This window comes from Trichosurus vulpecula, chromosome 3 (assembly GCF_011100635.1).
Source record: "Trichosurus vulpecula isolate mTriVul1 chromosome 3, mTriVul1.pri, whole genome shotgun sequence".
In the NCBI taxonomy this organism is placed as follows: Eukaryota; Metazoa; Chordata; class Mammalia; order Diprotodontia; family Phalangeridae; genus Trichosurus; species Trichosurus vulpecula.
This window is the reverse complement of record NC_050575.1, coordinates 140,999,095-141,020,001: the sequence shown is the minus strand read 5'-3', so window position 1 is coordinate 141,020,001 and position 20,907 is coordinate 140,999,095. Positions and strand designations below refer to the sequence as shown.

At 42.7% G+C, this 20,907-nt stretch overlaps 1 long non-coding RNA gene across 1 annotated transcript; it reads left to right on the top strand.

The window, feature by feature from the left end:
* Positions 1-4,058: 4,058 nt before the first annotated feature.
* Positions 4,059-18,927, top strand: LOC118842972. Its single transcript, XR_005009889.1, has 3 exons — positions 4,059-4,356; positions 5,763-5,929; positions 11,771-18,927. It is a non-coding gene; the product is annotated as an uncharacterized LOC118842972 (long non-coding RNA).
* Positions 18,928-20,907: the final 1,980 nt, after the last annotated feature.

Below are 20,907 nucleotides of genomic sequence, written 5' to 3'. Positions count from 1 at the left end.
AAGGAACAATAGATTCGAGCTGAAATAATTTGCATTTATGATGAACACAAGGAATATCTACCTTGCATTTTCCTAAAAAAGAAAAATTAAACCTCATTTTTAATTAACTGATAAACTATTAATCAAATTTTTGCAATGTTAGGTGACACATTATTCATTTAGATAGAATGACTGTGAACTTAAACTAATCAAATCTGATTTGCCCACATACGCTTGATTGAAATACATTTTAACTAGCATATACAAAGAGAAAATCTTGGATTTCTTACCTAATCTTCAGAGTATACTGCTGAGTTAATAAGGGCAGTTTTTTTTTTAAATGAGACCACCATTTCTTAATCTGCATATCAAAATCAAGAGCAACTTAATTGCAAAACACATATTCCTGAAATCTAATCATTATACTGCTTTAGGGTATTTTATTGAAGCATGTTAAATTATGGACAGAATATTAATGATGAAGCTAATCAAACCCAATTAGTCACTTCTAACAATAGTCACATAAATATACAAGTCAGGTACTAAAGTACTGTAGATATGATTTTTAAAATTTTTAATAGAAAATGTATGGGATATTTACGAAATCTATGCTTAGAGTTTAAAACTTAAAATTATGGGCTAAGTCACTTTAAAAAAATGAGTTAGTTTTTTTAAAAAGGGATTAGCTCCCCTAAAAGATTTAAACAGGATTCCCTGAATTTTCAGTCTTCACGTAAATTCATATACAGGAAATTAAAGCTTCTATAATCAATCATTCAGTTCATTCAAATAAGTTGATTTTCCATATTCATGACCCTATATTTGTACTTTTGTATTTAAGTACTTTTTTTAAAAAAGATCTGCTTTCTGACTCTTCCTCATGCTTGTCTTTATGAAAGACTGAGGACCTTAGTCTTTGAAAATCATAGCCGAAGCTGGGACTCGCTAAGTCGGCTGATGTGCTGATTCCCGACACCACCCTTCCAATGCTTTTCCACTGAAGGGGCAAGAAAACTGAGCTTCCTTTGGTTTTTCTGCTCCTTTCCTCACCCTTCCCAAGGGCATATGTACTAGCTGGTTTCTCTGGAAATAGGGACCCTGCCTCGGTGGGGAGACTACAACAGCAGACCAGAGCAGACCAAATCAGACCATAGCCTGACAGTTGGTACAAGATGTTCAGAGATTACAAGGGTATTCATTTCACACTACCAGTGGGGACCTCACCAGTGTAATGGATATTAGTATTTTTCATCAGATCTGAGGGTCAGTTCATAGACTCATAGAGTTATCATTCAATTAAAGCCAAAAGAAAATTTCTAATAAGGTGGGCATTTCCCGACTTGACTGCCTGATTGCTAGTCCTGCAGGCTTCATTAACAGGAACTAGGTGGGTTGTAAAGGTAGAAATATGGCTCAGGGGAACTTAATAAAACTAATATGTTAAACATGTAATCTTTTAAGGGTCAGTTTTGGACCCACATGCCTAATTCTCTTATAGCCAGCCTGGAGCACCCGTGGTGCTTCCTATACCATCAGAGGTGGCATTTTCCCTAAGGCAGAATCCATGAGCTTGTTTTTAAAATATATTGACCATCATATTTAATATAGTTGGTCTTCTTTGTTATCCTATCTATTTTATTTTATCTATTTATTTTCATTTGTAAGCATTATTCTGAGAAGGGGGTCTGTGGGTTTCATCGAGCTGCTGAAGGGGTTCGTGAAACACCGAAAGGTTAAGAACCACTGCTCTGAGGGAACAGTGGAAGAAGCAGGTTCTGGGGGAATGTCTAGATGACTTGATCCAAATCTGAGCATGCCCTCAGTCTGGGATAAAGCGAGCACTCTTAACCCAGTTCCCCAGAACCTTGACGATGCCAATGTCATCTCTACTCTCCAAAAATTCATTTCAAATCAGATACCTTCTACACACTAACTTCCCCCACCACAAAATACAAAATGGCAAATCTTGGGATTTTTCTAGTCCTGAAACTGTAGCAATACTTAAATTATGGACGTTATGGAAAGTCCATAAATTTGTATTTTTAGCAATTTAGTTACCCACCCCACCCTTCTATTTCAACACCTCTCTTCTCCGGGTCCCTGCCTCACCTATCTTGTCAGGGAAGGAATTAATCTGAAAAACTTACATCATTTTAGATTAGGGACATAACCTGAAAAAGAGATAAAAGAGGGCTCTAGAATGCTTTGGCTTATTGTAATGAATCAATTAATCCAATAAGTTGGGTTTTCTGTGGCAGGAGGGGGTACCCACTGTGCATCAAGCCCTGCGCTAGCCTATATTTGTGAAGACAGAAATATAAGACATAGTCAGTGTCCTTAAGGATCATCGAATCTAGTTGTCCGGACAGGACTTGTAACCTTAAACAAAAGAAAGCAATACAGACAGAACATAATTAAGAGTCCTGCTGTGTGTCAGAGACTCTAAATGTTATGAGAAGTCTACACTGAGAAATCACTGGGAGTTGGAGTGGTCAGGGAAGGCTTCATAGAGGCACCGGGAATTCCTGGTCCTTGAAGGATGAGTAAGGTTTATGTCCTTACATCCATCTGTCAACTTTTGAGTGGTTGGGGAATGGTGGTGGTGAAGGGTAGGGGGATGGAAGAATGATAGCAGCTATTTTGAGGAGAGGATTGAGGATGGCCTTCTATGTGTGAACAGTAGGGAGTGTGGGATAGACAGGTGTCAGGGAATGGTGAAGGATGGACACGTTGGGACAAGTGGGCAGGGGCATAGTATGTCCCAACATGTTCACAGGTGGGGCTCTGATTGAAAAAGGTTGGGAAACACCCCACTGCAGCTGCAGCCCCAAGGGAGCGTCCCTGATCACAGGGGAAGGAAAGTAGTACTGGGTAATCATCTTCCCATAGTTGCAGTTGCTAAGATTTTATTTTGTGAAAGAAAGTTATCCTTCACTTCTGGTTCTCCATCATCAGGGTATAAAACTAAGAAGGAACTTAGGACTAGGAAGCTCCCAGTTGGATCATCCGTTTATTAGGGGTCCTTCTTCTGCTTGAAAAGGGCTTAGAAATGATTTTTGTGTATACCTACATAGGTCCATACAAAGTGCAAAGGGTTTTGTAAAACACTTTCTCATTTATCATTTCTTTTGATCCTCCCCAAAACTGTGCAGGAAGTCATACGATCCCCATTTGACAGGTGAGGAAACTGAGGCTCAGAGGAATGAAGTGGCTTTGAGTCTTTGAATCATATGTCAGAGAACAGAAGGGAACATAGAGATCATCTAGTTCAATCTCATTTTACAGAATCGGAAACTGAGGGCAAATGAAGGGAAGTGATTTGTCCAAGGGACTGTGAGTTACCGGCAAAGTAGGGAATCACACAAGTTAGTGGCAGAACTTCTAGTGAACTCATTTCTCCTGATTTCTGGTCCTGTGCTCCTTCCTATATTAAGGTGCTTCTCCCAGTGTATACAGCCATATATGGTTTAAGGTAACATACATCCTCTTTGTTGTGTGTGGGGACCCTGTATGAGACTAATGACACAGAAAGGCTATACTTCATCTTTGGGTGGATAGCTGGTGACTGCAACAGGACTTGGTTTTTCTTCTGCAAACAATCTCTCTAATATGCTATCGCTTAATCAACAGTAAAACCTAAGTTAAATAAAAAAAAAAGATCCCCCCTTTTTTCCAGCCAGATGGAGGCCTCTCTTAGCAAAGGGAGGATCATACATTTCCCCAGCAGGCTCTGAATAGAGGAGTTGACCTCTAAGGGGCTGACTTGGTGCTGCTGTGGGGACTGGAGAACTCACCTGGGGTCCAATTTGCTGCGAGACTAGGGCTGGAAGTTCGAGGAGTTTGGAGGAGGGAGGATGCCGGAGTTTGTTCTTGGTGTTTGGCTCTGCCGGGACAGTGAGCCTGTGTGGAGCTGGGAGGCAAGCCGAGTCTCTCCGTGTTTGGCAGACTTCCATCTGCTCCGAAAACAGACCCTGGGATCTCGTCTTGTTAACAGTCTCTCATTGGGCATTGTGGGAGGAAAGAGGGAAGGTGAGTCAGGACCCAACATTTAAAAGGGGCTGCGCACAGAGCAGAATCGCCACTGCTGAGATCAGGAGCAACTCCTGCGTCTGCAGAGACGCTAGGATGGATGAGTTATTTCACGGGGCGAACACCAGCCCCTGACTCTCCCAAAGTCTCCTGTTTCATCTCTGCAGAGACCCTCCGGCTGCAGAGAGTGCAGTGACTCGGCTGCAGCTCACGCTACAGAAGAAGAACATCTGGACGACGGCCGAATTTCTCCTCTCTTCCTCGGCGAGTTTGGACTTCGTGGGACACCCCAGGAACTTCGCGAAACTGACGTGCTATGCATCGGAGACGCGGTCAACCCGTCAATAAGTATGTATGGAGCGCTTGCCGTGCCTAGGCGCTGTGGGGGAAACTAGAGGAAGGGAAGGAGGAGGCCAGGTCCCTGCCCTTGGGGAGTTTATAATCCCTTTGTTTTAGAGGTAGGGGGCCAGGTACTGAGCTTTACAGGAGAGATATACTTAGAATAGGGTCCTTTAAAATTACTTTAGGAACCAAATTCTTGGATGGGATCCAAGATGAACCCACCAAATCTGTTCTAAAGTAAATAGTTATTTCAGTGTGTTCGGAGTGGTTAAAAAAGGAAATCTCTGATAGAATTAGAAGCCAGGCCTTTTAGTTCTCATAAAGTGCAGCCTTTGAAATTTGGTTTAAAAAAATACATGTCTTTTATCAAGGAGTGAGTCTGAAACTTATTCTCTATGTAAAAGTTGTGCCGTATATAGCAAGCATCCTTAACAAAGCCAGTTAATATCACCTGTATGTATAATAATCTTGGCAATTGCCGTAGTGCCACAATCTAAGAGAAGTATTCTAGTCCAGACGTCCAACCTTGTTAGGAATTACAAAGTAGTATGCGGGAAGCTTTGCCCACACAGAACCTTGTCTCTTTTCTGTTTGGAGAAAAAGAAGTTGCTCACTCATTTGGCAGAAAATCATTTAATGTGGCAGTGCCCTCAGTTTTCCTCATCTGTAAAAGGGGCATAAATCTTATTTTGAAATGCTCCTCTCTTCTGGTTCCCCCTCACAGATTCTGTTATGTTATCTGGGTTCATTTGAGGGTGTGGAGTTTCCGTCCTCTTAGAAAAAGCATTGTATAAACAGAATTGATTAAGAGAAGTATGGGGCAATGCAAAAACTTAACTCCATAGCTGTTTTTACATATCATGATAGATTGTGTGGACTGCTACAATACCATGGATAATAAGTGTACAGGAAAGGTCAGAAAGCTCCCAGAGCCGGGTCAATATAATACACACTTTGAAAAAAAAAAGTCTTGCCCTTTGACTCTGTAGAGTAGATAGCTGAAGCCCTTGAATTCTGGTAAGCATGTGAATAATGTGTAACTTTTCTATCAGGGGACTGATATTGAGTTAAAGAGTAAAATGCAAAGAGAAGTCCAAGTTTGAAAAAATACAAGGTCACCCCATGGAGACCTATAGCAGGTCCTGGTGTTTTGTAAACGTAGTATGGCTAAAGTGATCATTCTAAGTACCCTGAAGCAAAGTGAGATGTCTTAAGGGGAGGACTGATAATGTGAATTCCAGCACTTGGCGATGGCATATGTTAAATAAAGACAATATTTTCTCCATTGTGCGTACAGATGACTTGATCATCGTTGGTTGTTGAATCTCTGTGTTTTTAATAACTCATAAAGGGATAGAGGAAGGGGCTATTATCCTGAGAATTTTAAAGGTCTTTTTTCTTCTTCCTCATAGGAACTTCAGGTCTCCTGAATGGAGAAAATCATCTATTTTGACGCAGAAAATCATATACGTTGGCAGAGTAAATCATCCACGTTGGCAGATAAAGTTAGAGCGGCTGCTCTGAAAATGAGCATTGAAACTGCATAGAAACTTCTGCCCCACCTAGCTCAGCAGTCCAGGTGAGCTACAACCAGCCCCCTTGGCTTTATGAGAGAGAAGTCAAGAAGTCACTGAGAAAGAGGCAGTGAGTTCAGGGTATGGGATACCTGCTCTAGGCTTCCCCATTTTGTACATAGTTCTGCTAGAAATGGTGGGGAAGTGAGGAGTGGCACCCAACAAAGGGTATGATCTGACTCCCTGAGTTTGTTCCAAGTCAAATCTCCTCTCCCTCCACCCTACTCCTACCGCCACCCAGCCCTGGCCATCTTTGAGCTGCCAAGTATATTCTTGGGACCCAAGGGACTCAAAGGTAACAGTTCTCCCTTTGGTCAGATCTAAGAGTACAGCCAACTAGGGTGTGGCCATCGGCAAAGCTGCCCAGCTGTCTTTTTGGCGTCCACTTACCTTACCCATACCATACCCATTTTCTAAACCTAGCTCACTACTATTACCCTTACTAAAACTAAACTGTCCTGTATCTCATTCCAGCAGGGCAGTGTCTTCAACCAGTTCTCACTTTGGAAAAGCATCTTTTACACTAATTCATGCTGAGTTGTTAATGATAAATAAGGTCCAGTAAGGGCTTAACATGCATTTTAACAGGGGACAGTTTCTTCGGTCAACTGGATTTTTAATTGCAGAGTTTCAGATATCTATAACAGGATGGTGGGGTAGGTATCTTAGCCACTGGAATGACTTCTCACTCTTTCACACCTCATCCACTGCACTTAGGCTCCTGAGGGATACAGCTTCAGTCAGTCTGTCCCTAATTCCCTTTTCCTTTCCTATCCTGGGGGACTGGGCTGGAAAAGCCAGAAAGAAACAAAATGTCACTTTTAGCATGGTGTAAAGAGCTCTAGTTTTAGATTCTGGGATAGATTTGAGTTTGAATCCTGGCCATGACTAGCTGTGTAACCCTGGACATTTCTCTGAATCTTTGTTTCTTCCTATGTAAAATCAGGATAATAATCCTTTACTTCTATCTACCTAACTGGATGATTTTGAGAAAAGTACTTTGTAAATCTTAAAGCCCTATGAAAATATGAGCCTGTCCCCTCCCCCATGCTCCTCTCCCACCAAGGCCTAGAGCCAAAAATTAGTCTTAAGAACCAATGCCTGACATTCAGCTGGCGGACCACACCCTGGACCCTCTGGCCCCCAAGCACCAAAGGTGCCTTCAATGAAAAAGGTTCCTAAGGATCCAGCCAGCCCCAAAGCCCCATGGGCACCACGTCATAACCCAAGGATCACCAATCACTCTTCCATCTCTCCTAATTTATATAAGGGGTTCCCACCTTTTTCATTCGGATACTCCCTTGGCTTTCAGCTAGTCTTCTTGAACCGCCTTTTCAGTATGAAAAGAAATAAATGCTAGAGTTTGTAACTCATATGCATGTAAGAAATAAATAAATAAGAAATTAGGAGATTAATTAATTTCATTAATGGTTATTTTCCAAATATTCCCCATAGGACTAGCTTTTCATCCCTTCTAAGGGCACATGTATTAGGAACCCTTGCCCTAACCCCCTATCATATATTCTATTATGAATCTTGCAACATATCTACCCAAGGGACTAGCAGCAAGGAGTGGGATATCCGTTCCACTTGTTTTCTCTCTTTTGTTTTTGTTTTTTTCAAAAGGAAGGAGTAATTTTTCTATTTCCTTTTTGGCTCCTTATTCTCCTCTCCCTCCAAGTCAATTTAAATCAACAAGAATTTATTAAGCACCTTCTATGTGCCCAGGCACTGTTCTAAGCACTAAGGAATAAAAAGAAAGTTGCCCCAAAAAACTGCCCCCCAAATTATCCTTGTGCTCAAGGAGCCCACATTTTTTTCCACAGTGTCCTTCCATTCTTCCAGAAACTTCCTAGGAAGCTTGAGATGACTGATGATAGAAATGGGAATACACAACTATAGAAGGGATGGGCTACTTGTATATAGGGTTCAGTAATGTAAACAGTGCCCCAAATATTGAAGCTGCTTCTCCATTGTTTGCCTGGGGTCATGAGCTAACAGGCAGAAAGGGGTACTCTGCTTTGGCCAGTGTCAATCTGTAACTGTTTTGTTGGTGAAACCTAACTGAGGGAAACACCCCTTGTCCAAATAGCAGTTTATGTCCTTCCAACTCTCCCCCCAACCTCAGTGTTACCAGGAGGCTACTGGGGGGCCAGGGGCAGGTAGAAATTAAAGCAATCTGATTGGGGGAAGGGTGGGTCACAAACTTGCCATCGTTTTTGATCAAAGTTTTTGGGCTAGGTGGCCACTTGCTTTGAAAGTCAGATTTTATAAAAATAATAACATTCCTTAACACTTGCACTGCTCTAGGCACTTTGCAAACTTTAAAGCACTAGGTCAGGAATATTTACAAATCACTTTGGAAACCATGATCTCATTTGCTTCTCAGACCAACCTTGTGAAGTAAATCCAGGGCAAGCATGTTGAGAGGAAAATTCAGATTCATAGAGGCATAGAATGCTGGAGCCCCAAGAGGGCTTAGAAATGGCTTAGTCCAATCTTCTCTTCTTTTACAATTTGGGGAAACTGAGGCCCAAAGAAAGGAAGAGACTCACTCATCCAAGGACACACAGTGAATTAGCCATAGGGTGGGGATTATCTACTGATTCTCCAGCCTTGGGCTCTTTCAGTCTTTTGAAGGGCTAATACTCCTCCCAGGGATTTTTCCTCATCAGTACAAACTAGGTTCTACAGCCACCATGATAAGTTTTAAGAAATAGGGCTTTTGTCTTAGCACTACATCACAGGTTGGAGAGTCCCCAGGAACAGTCGCCCTATTGGCACCCTATAGGCACCCTATATTGGTGGGAGTGACTCTATATCCAGTCATTCCAGAACAAATTGGCCCTTCTTTGCTATGGTGGAAGTTTAAAATGGGCCTCCTCTTAGATTTACAAGGGTGAGGAACCTTCAGCCTTGAGGCCACATGTGGCTGTCTAGATCCTCAAGTGTGGTGCTTTGACTCAGTCCCAAGTTTTACAGAACACATGCTTTTATTGAGGGGATTTGTTCTGGGAAGTTTGGATTCAGTCAAAAGGTCGCACTCGAGGACCTAGAAGGCCATATGTGGCCTTGAGGCCACAGATTAGAATATTTTCATTCTTCCTTGATTGTTCCTTGATCACAGGAAGGGACTTTTATAGATTAAGTCCAACCTCTTCTTTTTCCAGAGGTCTTGATTAAAGTGGGATTCTAATCTAGGTCCTTGGACTCCAACAATCAATATGTTAAGAATATATTAAATGTAGGCACTCTGTGCCAGGCACTAGACTGGACATTGGGGATTCAAAAACAAAAATGAAGCCAACTCCAGGGCATTTTTCACCATTGTACCTTGACTTCAACGTGAGATGCTGAGGAGCTCTGATCCCAAAAGCCTGTTTATTCAGTGACTGAAGGAAAGCTTTTCTTATCTAAGGTCATTTTAATGCCCTTTCTTATAGTCAAAGAGAACCTAAAGCAGTCTAGTATCTTAGCAAATAAACAAAAGCAAAATAGTATTTGAAAAGGAGAATGGATTTCAGAGACATAACCAGGATGGGCAGTCTGAGCTTTGCTTTATAGAGGTTACATTTAGAGGGCACCAATAGCATTCATGCTCCTTCAGCAGCATAGGCTGACTGAGTTTACCATCTAGTTAAGTGTAAATACAACTCAGTAAACTAGGAAGCTACCAGAAGGTACCCCCTCACTCCCCCTAGCTGCTGTACCCTAGGTTAGTTCCTTTCATGTTCCACTTCCTCCTTCAAAAAATTGTCTATGCCCAGCCTTTCTGCCCTAACTGAATTCCTCTTTAAAAAGCTGGTTTGAAGGTGCATTTTCTACTACTCACTCCTACTTTGTGAAGCTTGCCCCTAGTGGAAACATTTTTTGTTACCGCTCTGGGGCAGGGCGGGGCAGGGCAGGGGGTGGGGTGGGGTTTGGGGGTGGTGGTGCCCGAGGAGAAGCACTGGCAAAGCATTGAAGATATGGCTCGTGGTGGGGTAGATTTGTTTAACTTGTTTTTAGGATATTTTTTAAGGTGATTTCAGATAATCAACTTCCTCATAAAATTATAAGCTTCTACAGGAATTAGGGTGGAGAAAGAGAATGAGAAAAGCAAGAGAAGACGTTTTCATGTTGGAAAAGAAAACACACACAAAAAAAATCCTTAGGTCTCCTAATATTTCCCTTGCCCACTTTGGAACCATGTATTTATTTTTTAAAAAGTCAGAAAGTTTAATTGATTTCATTTCTGAAAAGGAGAAAAGACTTAGACTAGACTTCTGTCCCCTTGAGCTGGAAAGAGAACTAATGCCGTGTTGTGGAAAGACCTGTTGCCTAGTTTAGCCACTTATTGGTTTTGGGCAAATCATTTTCTCTCTCTGGCCTCAGTTTCCCAAGTTGCAAAAAGAGGATTTTGGATAAGCTGACCTTTAAGGTCTCCTCCAGCTCTAAAATACTACATTCTATGTCTGGCATTCGTATTTACCATCCAAGGGGATGATGCCAGGAATTCCTCTTCAGAGGCCCTTCCCGCTGTACAACTAAAAGTCATGTAGCACAACTGAAAATGATATTCTGAATCTGGTTTACTCTCACTATTAACTATATACAGACAAGCTCAAATTTTTAAGAGACACAGATATTAAAAAAAGATAGAAGCAGCTACAGAGCATATGAAGAAGCCACTCAAGTGTCTTTTGACAAACCATTCATTTTATAAAATGATAGTGGCAACATTGGCTCTGATAGGTCCAGGAAACCGTGCTCTGGGGATAATATGTACCCCAGTGTAGTCTTCAAGGGTAGCCCCTTGCTTTAACTAGAGTGCCTAATGGAGAACACTTTTTTGGGGGGGGTGGGGGGAGGCAGGTGGGGTTAAGTGACTTGCCCAAGGTCAAACTGCTAATAAGTATCCGAGACCAGATTTGAACTCAGGTCCTCTTGATTCCCAGGACCAGTGCTCTACCCACTTCGCCACCCAGCTGCCCTAAGAATACTTTTAAAAATGGTTTTCCAGCTTGCCTCATCCCCAGGCCTCATGGAAACTGTATCCTAACATCTTTAAGAGTCCAATATCTGGGCAATAAGCTGCCAATTTTTAGTAATATTTTTGAGAAAATGTTTCCAAAATTCCCCTCCCTCGTCAAATTCTACACTGCAGGTTCTCCTTAGTTAATCAGTTCCACTCACACATTTAAAGGATTTAAAGGATTCTATTTTAAAAATATTTATTTGGAAAAACCTTCCATCATTATAGATTTGATTTACTCATAATTTCCTTGGAATGTGGAGATCACACAAAGTGAGGTTCCCCTGGGGGGGTGTCCTGCCCTCACTAGTGAGGACCATTTAGAATCATGAAAGCAATCTCACATCTCCCTCATAGCAGGCAAAGGGATTTCTTCCTAGAAGGGCATAAAGCCTCCAACTTGTAATATCATCCTGGTCCACATGTGTATCCCTGAACCCTGTCCCTTTTTTCTAGCAAGGATCAAAAGATCTGCCTTTGTGGGTGTGAGGAAAGGAAAGACCCAGCTCTAGCATAAACTATAACATAGTTCCCTTTATCGAACCCAACTCTACCTCTTTCCGTTGAAGTTCAGAAACATGCCTAGCTGTGTTCATGAAAATGAATGTTAAAATCTTACAGTCCCAAGCCATTGTCTGTAAGGTGATTGCTACTGTGAGGTCGAAATTTCTGTTTTTCTTCCCGTCTGTTCTTTCCCTAATGAAAGGTGATAGCCCCTCCAAAATCACTGGACAAATGATTACCTCGTGAAAAGTAAGAGCTGTGCGTCTCAGGTGATAGAAGAAAAGTAGAGTCAGACTTTGCTTTGACGATTTTGTTCTTTTCCCCTCAGGACCAGAAGCAAGTCACCAATGTGAGAGAGACTGAGTGATCCAGATCGGGATGCGTAAAAGGAAGAGCAAAAGGAAGAGGAAGAAGAAGCGGAAGAGGAAGCGGAAAAGGAAACCCAACTGGAAGAACATTCTTCGAAGATGGTTACAAAGGTCGGTCAAACATTCTGCAGTAACAGCCCCTCGTTTGCGTTAATCAATGCCTAGTGTATAGCCTTAGCTCATCTGGGGTCTTGAGAAGATCAAAAGGAGGACAAGAAATATAAGGAGGATTTGGGGAAGCATCCTTACGATCCTACAAAAACTTAGCAAGTGATTTCTACACTGACAAGTTGAGGGATGATTTCTGTAACCCCTCAGGAGAATATGTCCTGGAATAGGGTCATCAAACCTCAGAGTTAGAGAGCTGTTCTGTAGTTCTTACAAAACTATCCAGTCCGACCCCCTCATTTAACAGATGGAGAATCCATCTGGGGAAGTACTTGCCCAAAATCACAAAAGAGGCAAAGATGGGATTTGAACTCAGTCTTCTGACTTCAAGTCCAAGGTTCTTTTGAAGGGACCTTAGAGATACTATGGTCCTAATCTGTAAATTTGCAGCTGGTAAAACTGAGGCCTTGAGGGCAAACTGGCCTGAGCTCCTGGTCTACTACTAATTAGCTATAATGCAGAAGAAGTAAGCATCCCAGCATGCTTGCAAATAATACATGTACCTGGGCCCAAAGCATTTGATTTTCTGGCATTTCTAAAGAGGAAATAATAGACAGAGATAGACCATTTTGTTCAAACTGTGTAAGCAGCTTTGGTGTAACTGCTACTCTGGGCTCAGGCAGTGAAAATAATCAGAACCATGGAGCAATGTGGTCTCCCTGGGGAGCCACACCCTATTTTTTGGCCCAAGACCATTTTCCTCAATGGAGCATTGGCTCCTGGGAAACCATTGTACTTAATGGGGCATTGGCTCCTATAAACGATTGTGCTTAATGGGGCATTGGCTCCTAGAAACCATTGTGCCTAACGGAGCATTGGCTCCGAGTGGCTCCAGGTACGCTCCTGGAGGGGCTCTGGAGCCACAGACACTGTAGGCTGAACTCCCTCTTAAGATGGCTGAGTGAAGCCTGTTAAAGAGTCGGTTGCTCAGGGAGAGGGAGGGATTATGCCAGAGCTGTCACTAGACTACTGATTTCATTCATTATGTCACTTCCCTGTTCAAAGACTTTCCAGTGGTTCCCTGTTCCTAATAGGATCAAATCCAGATTCATTAGGCTGGTGGCCACATTCCAGTCCCATACTACCTTTTCCAACCCTATCTCCCATCCTTCAAATGATTCAACACTACAAGGATCTGTAATTTCACTGGTGTGGGAACTCCTTTCACTGATACAGGTTATAACCCCTTCTGTGGCTTAGCTGATGTTCTTTGAGAGGCACTGTTTCCAAAAACTTTCATCACCATGAGGCCGACCTGGCCCTAAGTCTTTATGAACTTAGCTTGGCTGGTCCTCATACAACAGTCCATCCTTGGCCCATCCTTGGAGACCTGGCAAGGGAGCTTGTCCTCCTACCCCCCTGGGGCACAGACTTCAAGGATTCCCAGTCACCTTCTCCACACCACAATGAGACCTCTGAAGAGGGTCACTTGAGCTGAGCTTTACAGAGGAGATGAGACTTGAACCCTGTCATCTTTCAAAGGCTTAGCTCAAGCCCTACATCTTCCATGAAGCCTTCCCTGACCCACACAGTCTCAGGGGACCTCTCCCTCTTCTGAACTCAAACAGCACTTGTCTGTACTGTATTGTTTGATTGGCACTCACATCATATACTGTCCAGTGAGTGTTCTCTTATTGTCTTGTATTGTTACTCAGCTTAACCTATGTGTGAGCCTGGGTTCCCTTGCCGAATGGTGAGCTCAAGCTTGTGTTGAGGGCCGGGAATGTGCTTTATATGTCTTTGTAGCTCCCAGGGTGAATGTAGTCTAGCACTGGGCTAGGCACATAGTTCCCTTGGGTTGGTACTTATTGTTACTTTTTTTTAGGCTGGGTTATTATTTCTTTGATTAAGATCCTAAAAGTAAAATGCTTTCTTCTGGACCTTAGAGAAGCTTATAAATATCTCAGCCTTTGGAATTTTCAACATTACTGAATTGTATTCCCCTTTGGGATTGAGTCCTTCCTTGGTAGCAAGAGACGCATGTACAATGGAGGGAAAATGGCAATGGGAAAACTGTGCCAAGTGAATGTGTGCCATTGGGTGGAAGTCACAGGGAGAAAAATTGTAGCCTAGTACAAGGAACAGTCAGAGGTGTCCTGCAATGGATCAGTAGGCCTCAGAAGGGAGTGTGAGCTTCCTGATGCTGGAAGTGCTCAAACAGAGGCTCAGAGAAGCTCCCCCTCCACCCACTCTCCCCACAGCAATATCACAGAGTGGGAGGATGGTCTAGACTACTTAAAAAAGCCTTCCTGTTTCTGAGTCTTTGTAACACTTCTGGAATATTGTGGGTATTCCCAACAAATGTTGTGACCCCTCTACAAACTTAGAAGTGGGTCTTTAGAGAGTTGCTGTGGGGAATTTTGTAAGATACTCCTCCACCAACAGACCTATGGCACTGCACAGGAGCCTGTCCTGAGAGTCTCAGATTTTATAATAAGGGGCACATTACAGAGTGTCCTGTGATTATGTCACAGCATTTAGGAGCTGTGAGGGGCAGAGCTGGGCCATCATGAAAAGGAAAGTCCATGGGCCAAGGGGTTTGCTTAAACTCTAGCATAAGGGAAGGGGATCACATTGTAGGGGGACAAAAAAAGTCTATCCAACAGCACCAAGTTTGCTGCTGCTGTCTGACAGCTGACAGCTGGAGATCTCCCTTTCTTCCCCTTCCCTCCTCCTCTTTGCTCACTCTTCCCTGGTTGAGCTCCTTTTTGGAAGGACTTTCCAATTTGTTCAGAGGCTGTGCTTGAAAAGGCACTGGCTAGAATGTGGCCCAAGGTACCCGTAACCAAGCCTCTGCAATTAGAGACTTGATTCTTGCCCCTCTTTGGGAATATTGTGACACCGGCATGTGTGACTTTCCAGGTGGCTGAAAAGGCAGCAAGATTTCTTGGGCCAGGGGTATGAGTAACGAAGAAGAGGGAGGAGCAGGAAACTCTCCTACCTAGAAAGGGGGCCTTCCCCTGGCCCTGAAAGGCAATTTGACAGTGACAATAAGAACAGAACCCATTATGGAAGAGTTCATGATTTCAAAAATTGAGAGTCAAACCGTGCCTCCTGACACCAGCGATTGGCAGAAATGTGGTAGACTATGATTAGTATAGAACTTAAATATTCACTTGGTGCCCTCCCCCTTTGTACGCTGGTTCTAGCCTATCCTTCCTTTACAACACCAGCATTATATAGAGGTTTTGTTGTAGATACCAAACAGTATTGCAACTTGTATTCATAGAGTTTCATCCGGGGAATGCGTCAAGTTCACACCTACCACTTGAGGGATAGTCACAACACCTATTTCAAGGTAGCAGAAGCAGGAACAGTCAATCTTGTTCTGTTTCAGCATTAAACAATTCCTCGTAGGAAAGAAAAATAAACAGTAGCAGTAATTTGGTGACTCATAGAGGGAATGCAACATGCGGTACCCATAGGTGCTCACCTCTCAGCCAAGAGAGGAAGGCATATTTCATTAGCTGGTCTTTGGAACCAAGAAAAGTCATTCTAACTGTGCAGAGTTTGGGTTCCTTTTTTTCATTCTTTTCATTTATTGTATATACATATATATGCATATATATTCTTCTCTTGAATAGGCTTACTTGATTGCATCCGTTTATATAGGTCTGCCCATATTTCTCTGAATTCCTCACACTTGTCCTTTCACACGACATAATAACACTACATTACATGGACACTGGAAAACAGTCATTCCCTGAATGAAGGACACCTGGTTTATTTTCCATTCTTTGCTAAAATACACACACACACACACACACACACACACATATACACACACATAGCACCTATATCAAGTTTAGTTGAAACAGGTATGATCAGAACCATTGCAGTTCCACACTAAATCTGCCTTGTGGTAGGGGAAAACAGTCAGGCATTAGCAACTCCAAGGTCACCCTGGCTGACAGTGTAGGCAACAGTGTGCAGCCACAGACTCAAACCTCTCATCCCAAGAAGGGGAAGTATAATGCATTATCTGATTTCTACAGTCGACACAGGTCATTACAATTAGCCAGAGTTCAGCTTCTTTTTAGTGTTTGTTTGTTTTTCCAGTTAGATTATTGTAGTCATTGTATATATTCTGCTCCTGATTGAACTTTCTTCACTCATAAGATCAAAGAAGTCTTTAAATGTTTCTTGATTTCTTAATATTACTCCTTTATTCCTGTACAATAATATGTTACGTTCGTACGTGAGGACATGATTTACTCACCCATTCCTCTAGGGGAAGGCACCCGGGTTGTTTCCAATTCTTTACTACAAAGTATAATTGACTGCACCTATAAAAAGGTAGAAAGAGCAGGTATGGTCGTCCCCACTGGAAATCCACCTTGAACATGCCTTGTAGCAAAGAAAAACTGAAGCAACAACAACCCAAAGGGTGACCCTGTCAGGCAACGAATGTAAAAAGAGTGAAACTGTAGAGCCCAAACTCTAAGACCAAAAGAGAAAGTCATGGTTCAGTATCTACTGTTGGGGAAAAAAATGGTCTTGAAAATTATTCAGAGTTTAGTTTCTTTTTACTTTTATATTACTGTAAATGGTGAATATATTTTTATTTTAGACAGATTTTCTTTACATAAATTTATTAAGCATCTTCTAGGGATTCTCAAAATTCCTGGCCTTTTCATATTCTTCTTATAAAATTGTATTGAGTTATAGTCATAAAGAAAGGCTTCCTCAAAATGTTCTCTTCCTTTACGTACTTACCGTATTCACTGAACTGACAACAGTTGTGGAAAAAAGTGAACAAAAATCCATCTACGTCTTAACACGTAGGGAGGAAGGTGTCATATTTTCTCATTCATTCTTTGTAAATACACAGACAAGGGATTCTTCTTCATTCTCTTTTTCTTTTCAAGACTGCAGCCAGTATATGGTCACAAATCTGTCAGTCATGTCTCATCTGAAAGGCTTACTGGTTTATTTCCACTTCTGTGATTGAGTGTACATTAACAAAACCTCCCGCAGGAGGAGCATGGCTGGCTACTGCCATGTAAGTACCACCATGACCCTGCCCGTTAGTAAAACGAATAAAAGATGTAAAAAAAGATCACAGCTGAATGGAATCCATATGAGTAAAAAGGTGCCAAAATTTAAAATGGCAGAGCCCCAGTTGACCTTCCAGAGGAGGGATCCTGGTTGCCTTTTATCTATTCTATCACATAGAAAGTGGTGGGTCACTCTATTGGTAACTAGAGGTCATTATAATTACTCCGATAGCATTTTGCTTTTTCCTCTCTTTATCCACTGGCAAAATCGACCACGGTAGAGACAATAAAAATTGACCATCTGGAATTGTTCAGTTGTAGGGCCTTCAGTTCCATTCCACATTGTGGCTAGCTATTATATCAATTCTGACATTAAAAAGTAAAATGAGCACGGTGGTTTACACTTATGTGACACCTTGAACATGAATAGAAGAAGGAAAAAAATAATAACTCAGCAAAAAGTGACCACGTATGAAAGAGAAGGCATTATTTGGTTTCATATTGCCATAGCTCTCTGGACATAGAAGGAAAATGATTCCTAATTTACTCACACACAACCATATTAGTAACTATAAACAATGAAATCCAGCAACTCTCTGATCTTATTTATCAAACAAAAAAAAATATAGAAAGTCACTAGATAGCAGTTGTCACCTTGATACTGAGGGCATTCTATTAAGTCTAGCTCAAGGAAAAAGGAAAAGAGAGGTCTGAACTCTCATATGGTATTCCTTGAATTAGTTCTCTAGCAAAGAAAATTCATTTCAAAAATAACAAGGGAAAAAGTAATCCTGTCTTATGGGGTAAACTTTATTGAACCTAAGTTCCCCACAAATCAAACAAGAACCAGGCAGCAAATATTTTAAACACTTTCCTCATTGCTGCATTGCTAACTCTAATATGTCATTTAAAGACTTCTCTTAAAACTCTCCTACCTCTATCACACAGTTGTCAGTGCAGAGATGAAGGTTCCTCAGTCATTCTACCTCAGAACATTCAACCAATTTGTTTCCATTTCTTCATGTAAAGTGCTTCCCTTCCATAGGAATAAAAGGGGAAAACACAAGGGGGAGGTGCCACATTGCACCTGGAGTCGCCACCAAGCAGGGGCAGCAGGTACTCTAACCATCTGGCTCTCTGCCCTACTGCCCACTCCAAATCAAGGACAGCCTTGTTCCTTCTGCTCTTTTGCTAGCATCGCATAATCCTGAGTAGAGAAAAAGGTTTCTCAGCCATTCTACACCCATAGGGCCCCTGATTTGTATCCACTTCTCTGTTACATGTGGCTTCTGGTCCATTGGCATTGAGGGGGAGTCCACATGGCCACCATGGCTTATCCACCTCGAGCCAGCCCTGTAGCAAAGAAAATTCACTTGCCCAACAGCCAGCCAAAAGGGAACTTTGTCTGATAGGGTAAACGCACTCATGTACCTGTAGCCCCCCACCTTGCAGCACAGAGGTGGGTGCATGCTTCATAATCACCTTTCTTGTATCCTTACAAGTCCTTCCAGTGATTCATGCAGAGGCTTGCTTTCTCTCTTCTTTGACCTCCAACACAAAATCCTTGGCCTCCTTACAAAGGTTTCTCAGCCATTCTCCATCTGCAGGGACCCTGGTATCTTCCTATTTCTTTGTCACACAGGGCCTGTGTTCCACCTGGATCAAGGCAAATCCACATGAGTGTCTGCCCTCATGTATGGTGCTCCTTAACCTAGCTGTGTACCAAAGAAAACTCACTTTCTGAACAGCTAGACAAAAGGGAACCCTCTCTGTCAGGGTAGGTACCACACTGCATCCTCATTCCCCACCTTGCAGCCCAGAGGTGGTGGTTGGTTTTCTTCTCACCATTCTCTCATCCTTAGTGCTCACTCAATCTTAGGCCAAAACATCAGTTTTATCTTTCTCATTTTGTTCCTCTATATGAAAAATTCACAGACACACATTAAAACACACACACAGAAACACCCAGAAAGGATCAGAAAAAGATGTAGCAACACAGAAACAAAGCCTGCTGTACAGACCCTGGTGTGTTAGACATTCCAATCCTGGAAAAGACCCCATTTTTGAATACCAATTCTTTGCCAGGGACAGTTTTCACTCTACTGTCATGCATGGGATATCACCCCCACCTATTTTGCTCTTGCTTCTAGCCCAAAAAACCCACTTAATTCAAAACCAGCTCAAAAGTGAGCCTGTCTACTTAGGGAGGCATCCCATTTCATTCACAGCTGTCCAACCTGAAGCACAGATGTCTGTAAACCCACTTGCTAATGTGCTCTCTGGAGACCAAGCAGGGTTGTGATATCTAGTCAGAGGGTAGGACTTCTCACACCATTTCTCACTTAAAAATTTACATCAGTGTATGGTCAAGGGTTTGTCTCCCATTCCTCTCATGATGGATGTCCCCATTCATTCCCTAGGCTTTGCTAGTGAGGGTGAGTCTCACAGCAGAATCAAGATAGGATGAACATGGGGCTCCATCTCCATGTAATAACTCTCTGCATAGGCCCTACAGCAAAGACCAGATATAGACCACCAATGAGTTCCAAGCTGACCCTGTCTTCCAGGGAAGGCACCACATTTCACCGAGTGTCCCAGCTCTGAGCACAGAAATGGGGCCCAACAGGTTAACGTGTTCTCTGAGGCCAAGGAGGGTCATGATATCCAATCAGAGGTCAGGTATTCTCTCTCCATTGGTCAGTGGCCAGTACATCAGCCTTGGCTGTTCAGCCATTTACCAGCAGCAGTGCCCCTGGTTTCTTTCTAATACTTGGCTAGTCAGGGCATCCATTCTACCCAGGGCAAGGGTGAAGGAGCACTGGGTTGCAATCCAAAGTACCTTGCTCCTTGCCGGTACCATGTAGCCCAAAAAACTCACTGCAGACAGTAACCTTGATTGCTATGAAAGGTACCACAGCGTACCTGGAGTCTCCCCCACCTCCATGCCAAGCAGGAGCAGCAGGTAGCCTAACCAGCCAGCTCTTTGCCCAAAGGCTCATTCTGAAAACACAGGAAGAGCATTGCTCCTGGGCTCTTTGGCTCCATCATATAATCCTCGGAGTAAAGGCAAAGATGTCTCAGCCATTCTGCACCCACAGAGACCCTGGATTATATTGACTATTTTGTAGGATCGGGCTTTCATTCCACTTGGACCAAGGGGGAGAATACTTGGCAGTCTGGCAAGATGAATAATAACAAAGCAATTCCAGGACCGAAGAAAATTCACAGGAAACCCTGTCTGACGGTGTAAACACCATCATCCACAAGTAATACTAGACCATGCAGTACAAGGGTTAGAGGACTATCGTTAACTAAAAGGTAACCCAGTCTCACAGGGTAAATACCATCATTAACTTGTCCTTCACCTCACAGACGAGGGGTCTTTTTTGAATCACCTTTCTGCTATCCTAACCAGTTGTTCTATGGACTCAGGGAGAATTTTCTCTGTTCTTTGGCATCCAACACACAACCCTGAGCACCCTAGTAAAGGTTCCTGAGACAGTCTCCATCTGTAGGGCCCCTGATTAGTATCCACCTCTTTGGTGCAAAGGCTTTCCAAACACTGGGATTAATGGGAAATCTCCATGGTATTCTGCCTCATGTGGGATCCCTCTTAAGTCAGCCCTGTAGCAAAGAAAATTCACTCTCTTAACAGTTAAACAACTGGGATCCCTGTCTGACAGGGTAAACCGTATCAAGCACCTGTAGTCCCCCACTACGCAGCCCAGGGGTACGGGCAGTTTTTGAATCACCTTTACGCTAACCAAACCAGTCTCATTATGGAGTCATTTAGATTCTTTCTTTCTCTATTTTCTGGGCCACAACACACGACCCTCAGCAGCCTAGTAAAGGTTTTTCAGCCATTCTCCATCACTAGGGCCTCTGGTATGAACCTGCCTCTTTGTAACCAGGGCACTCCCTAACACCAAGAC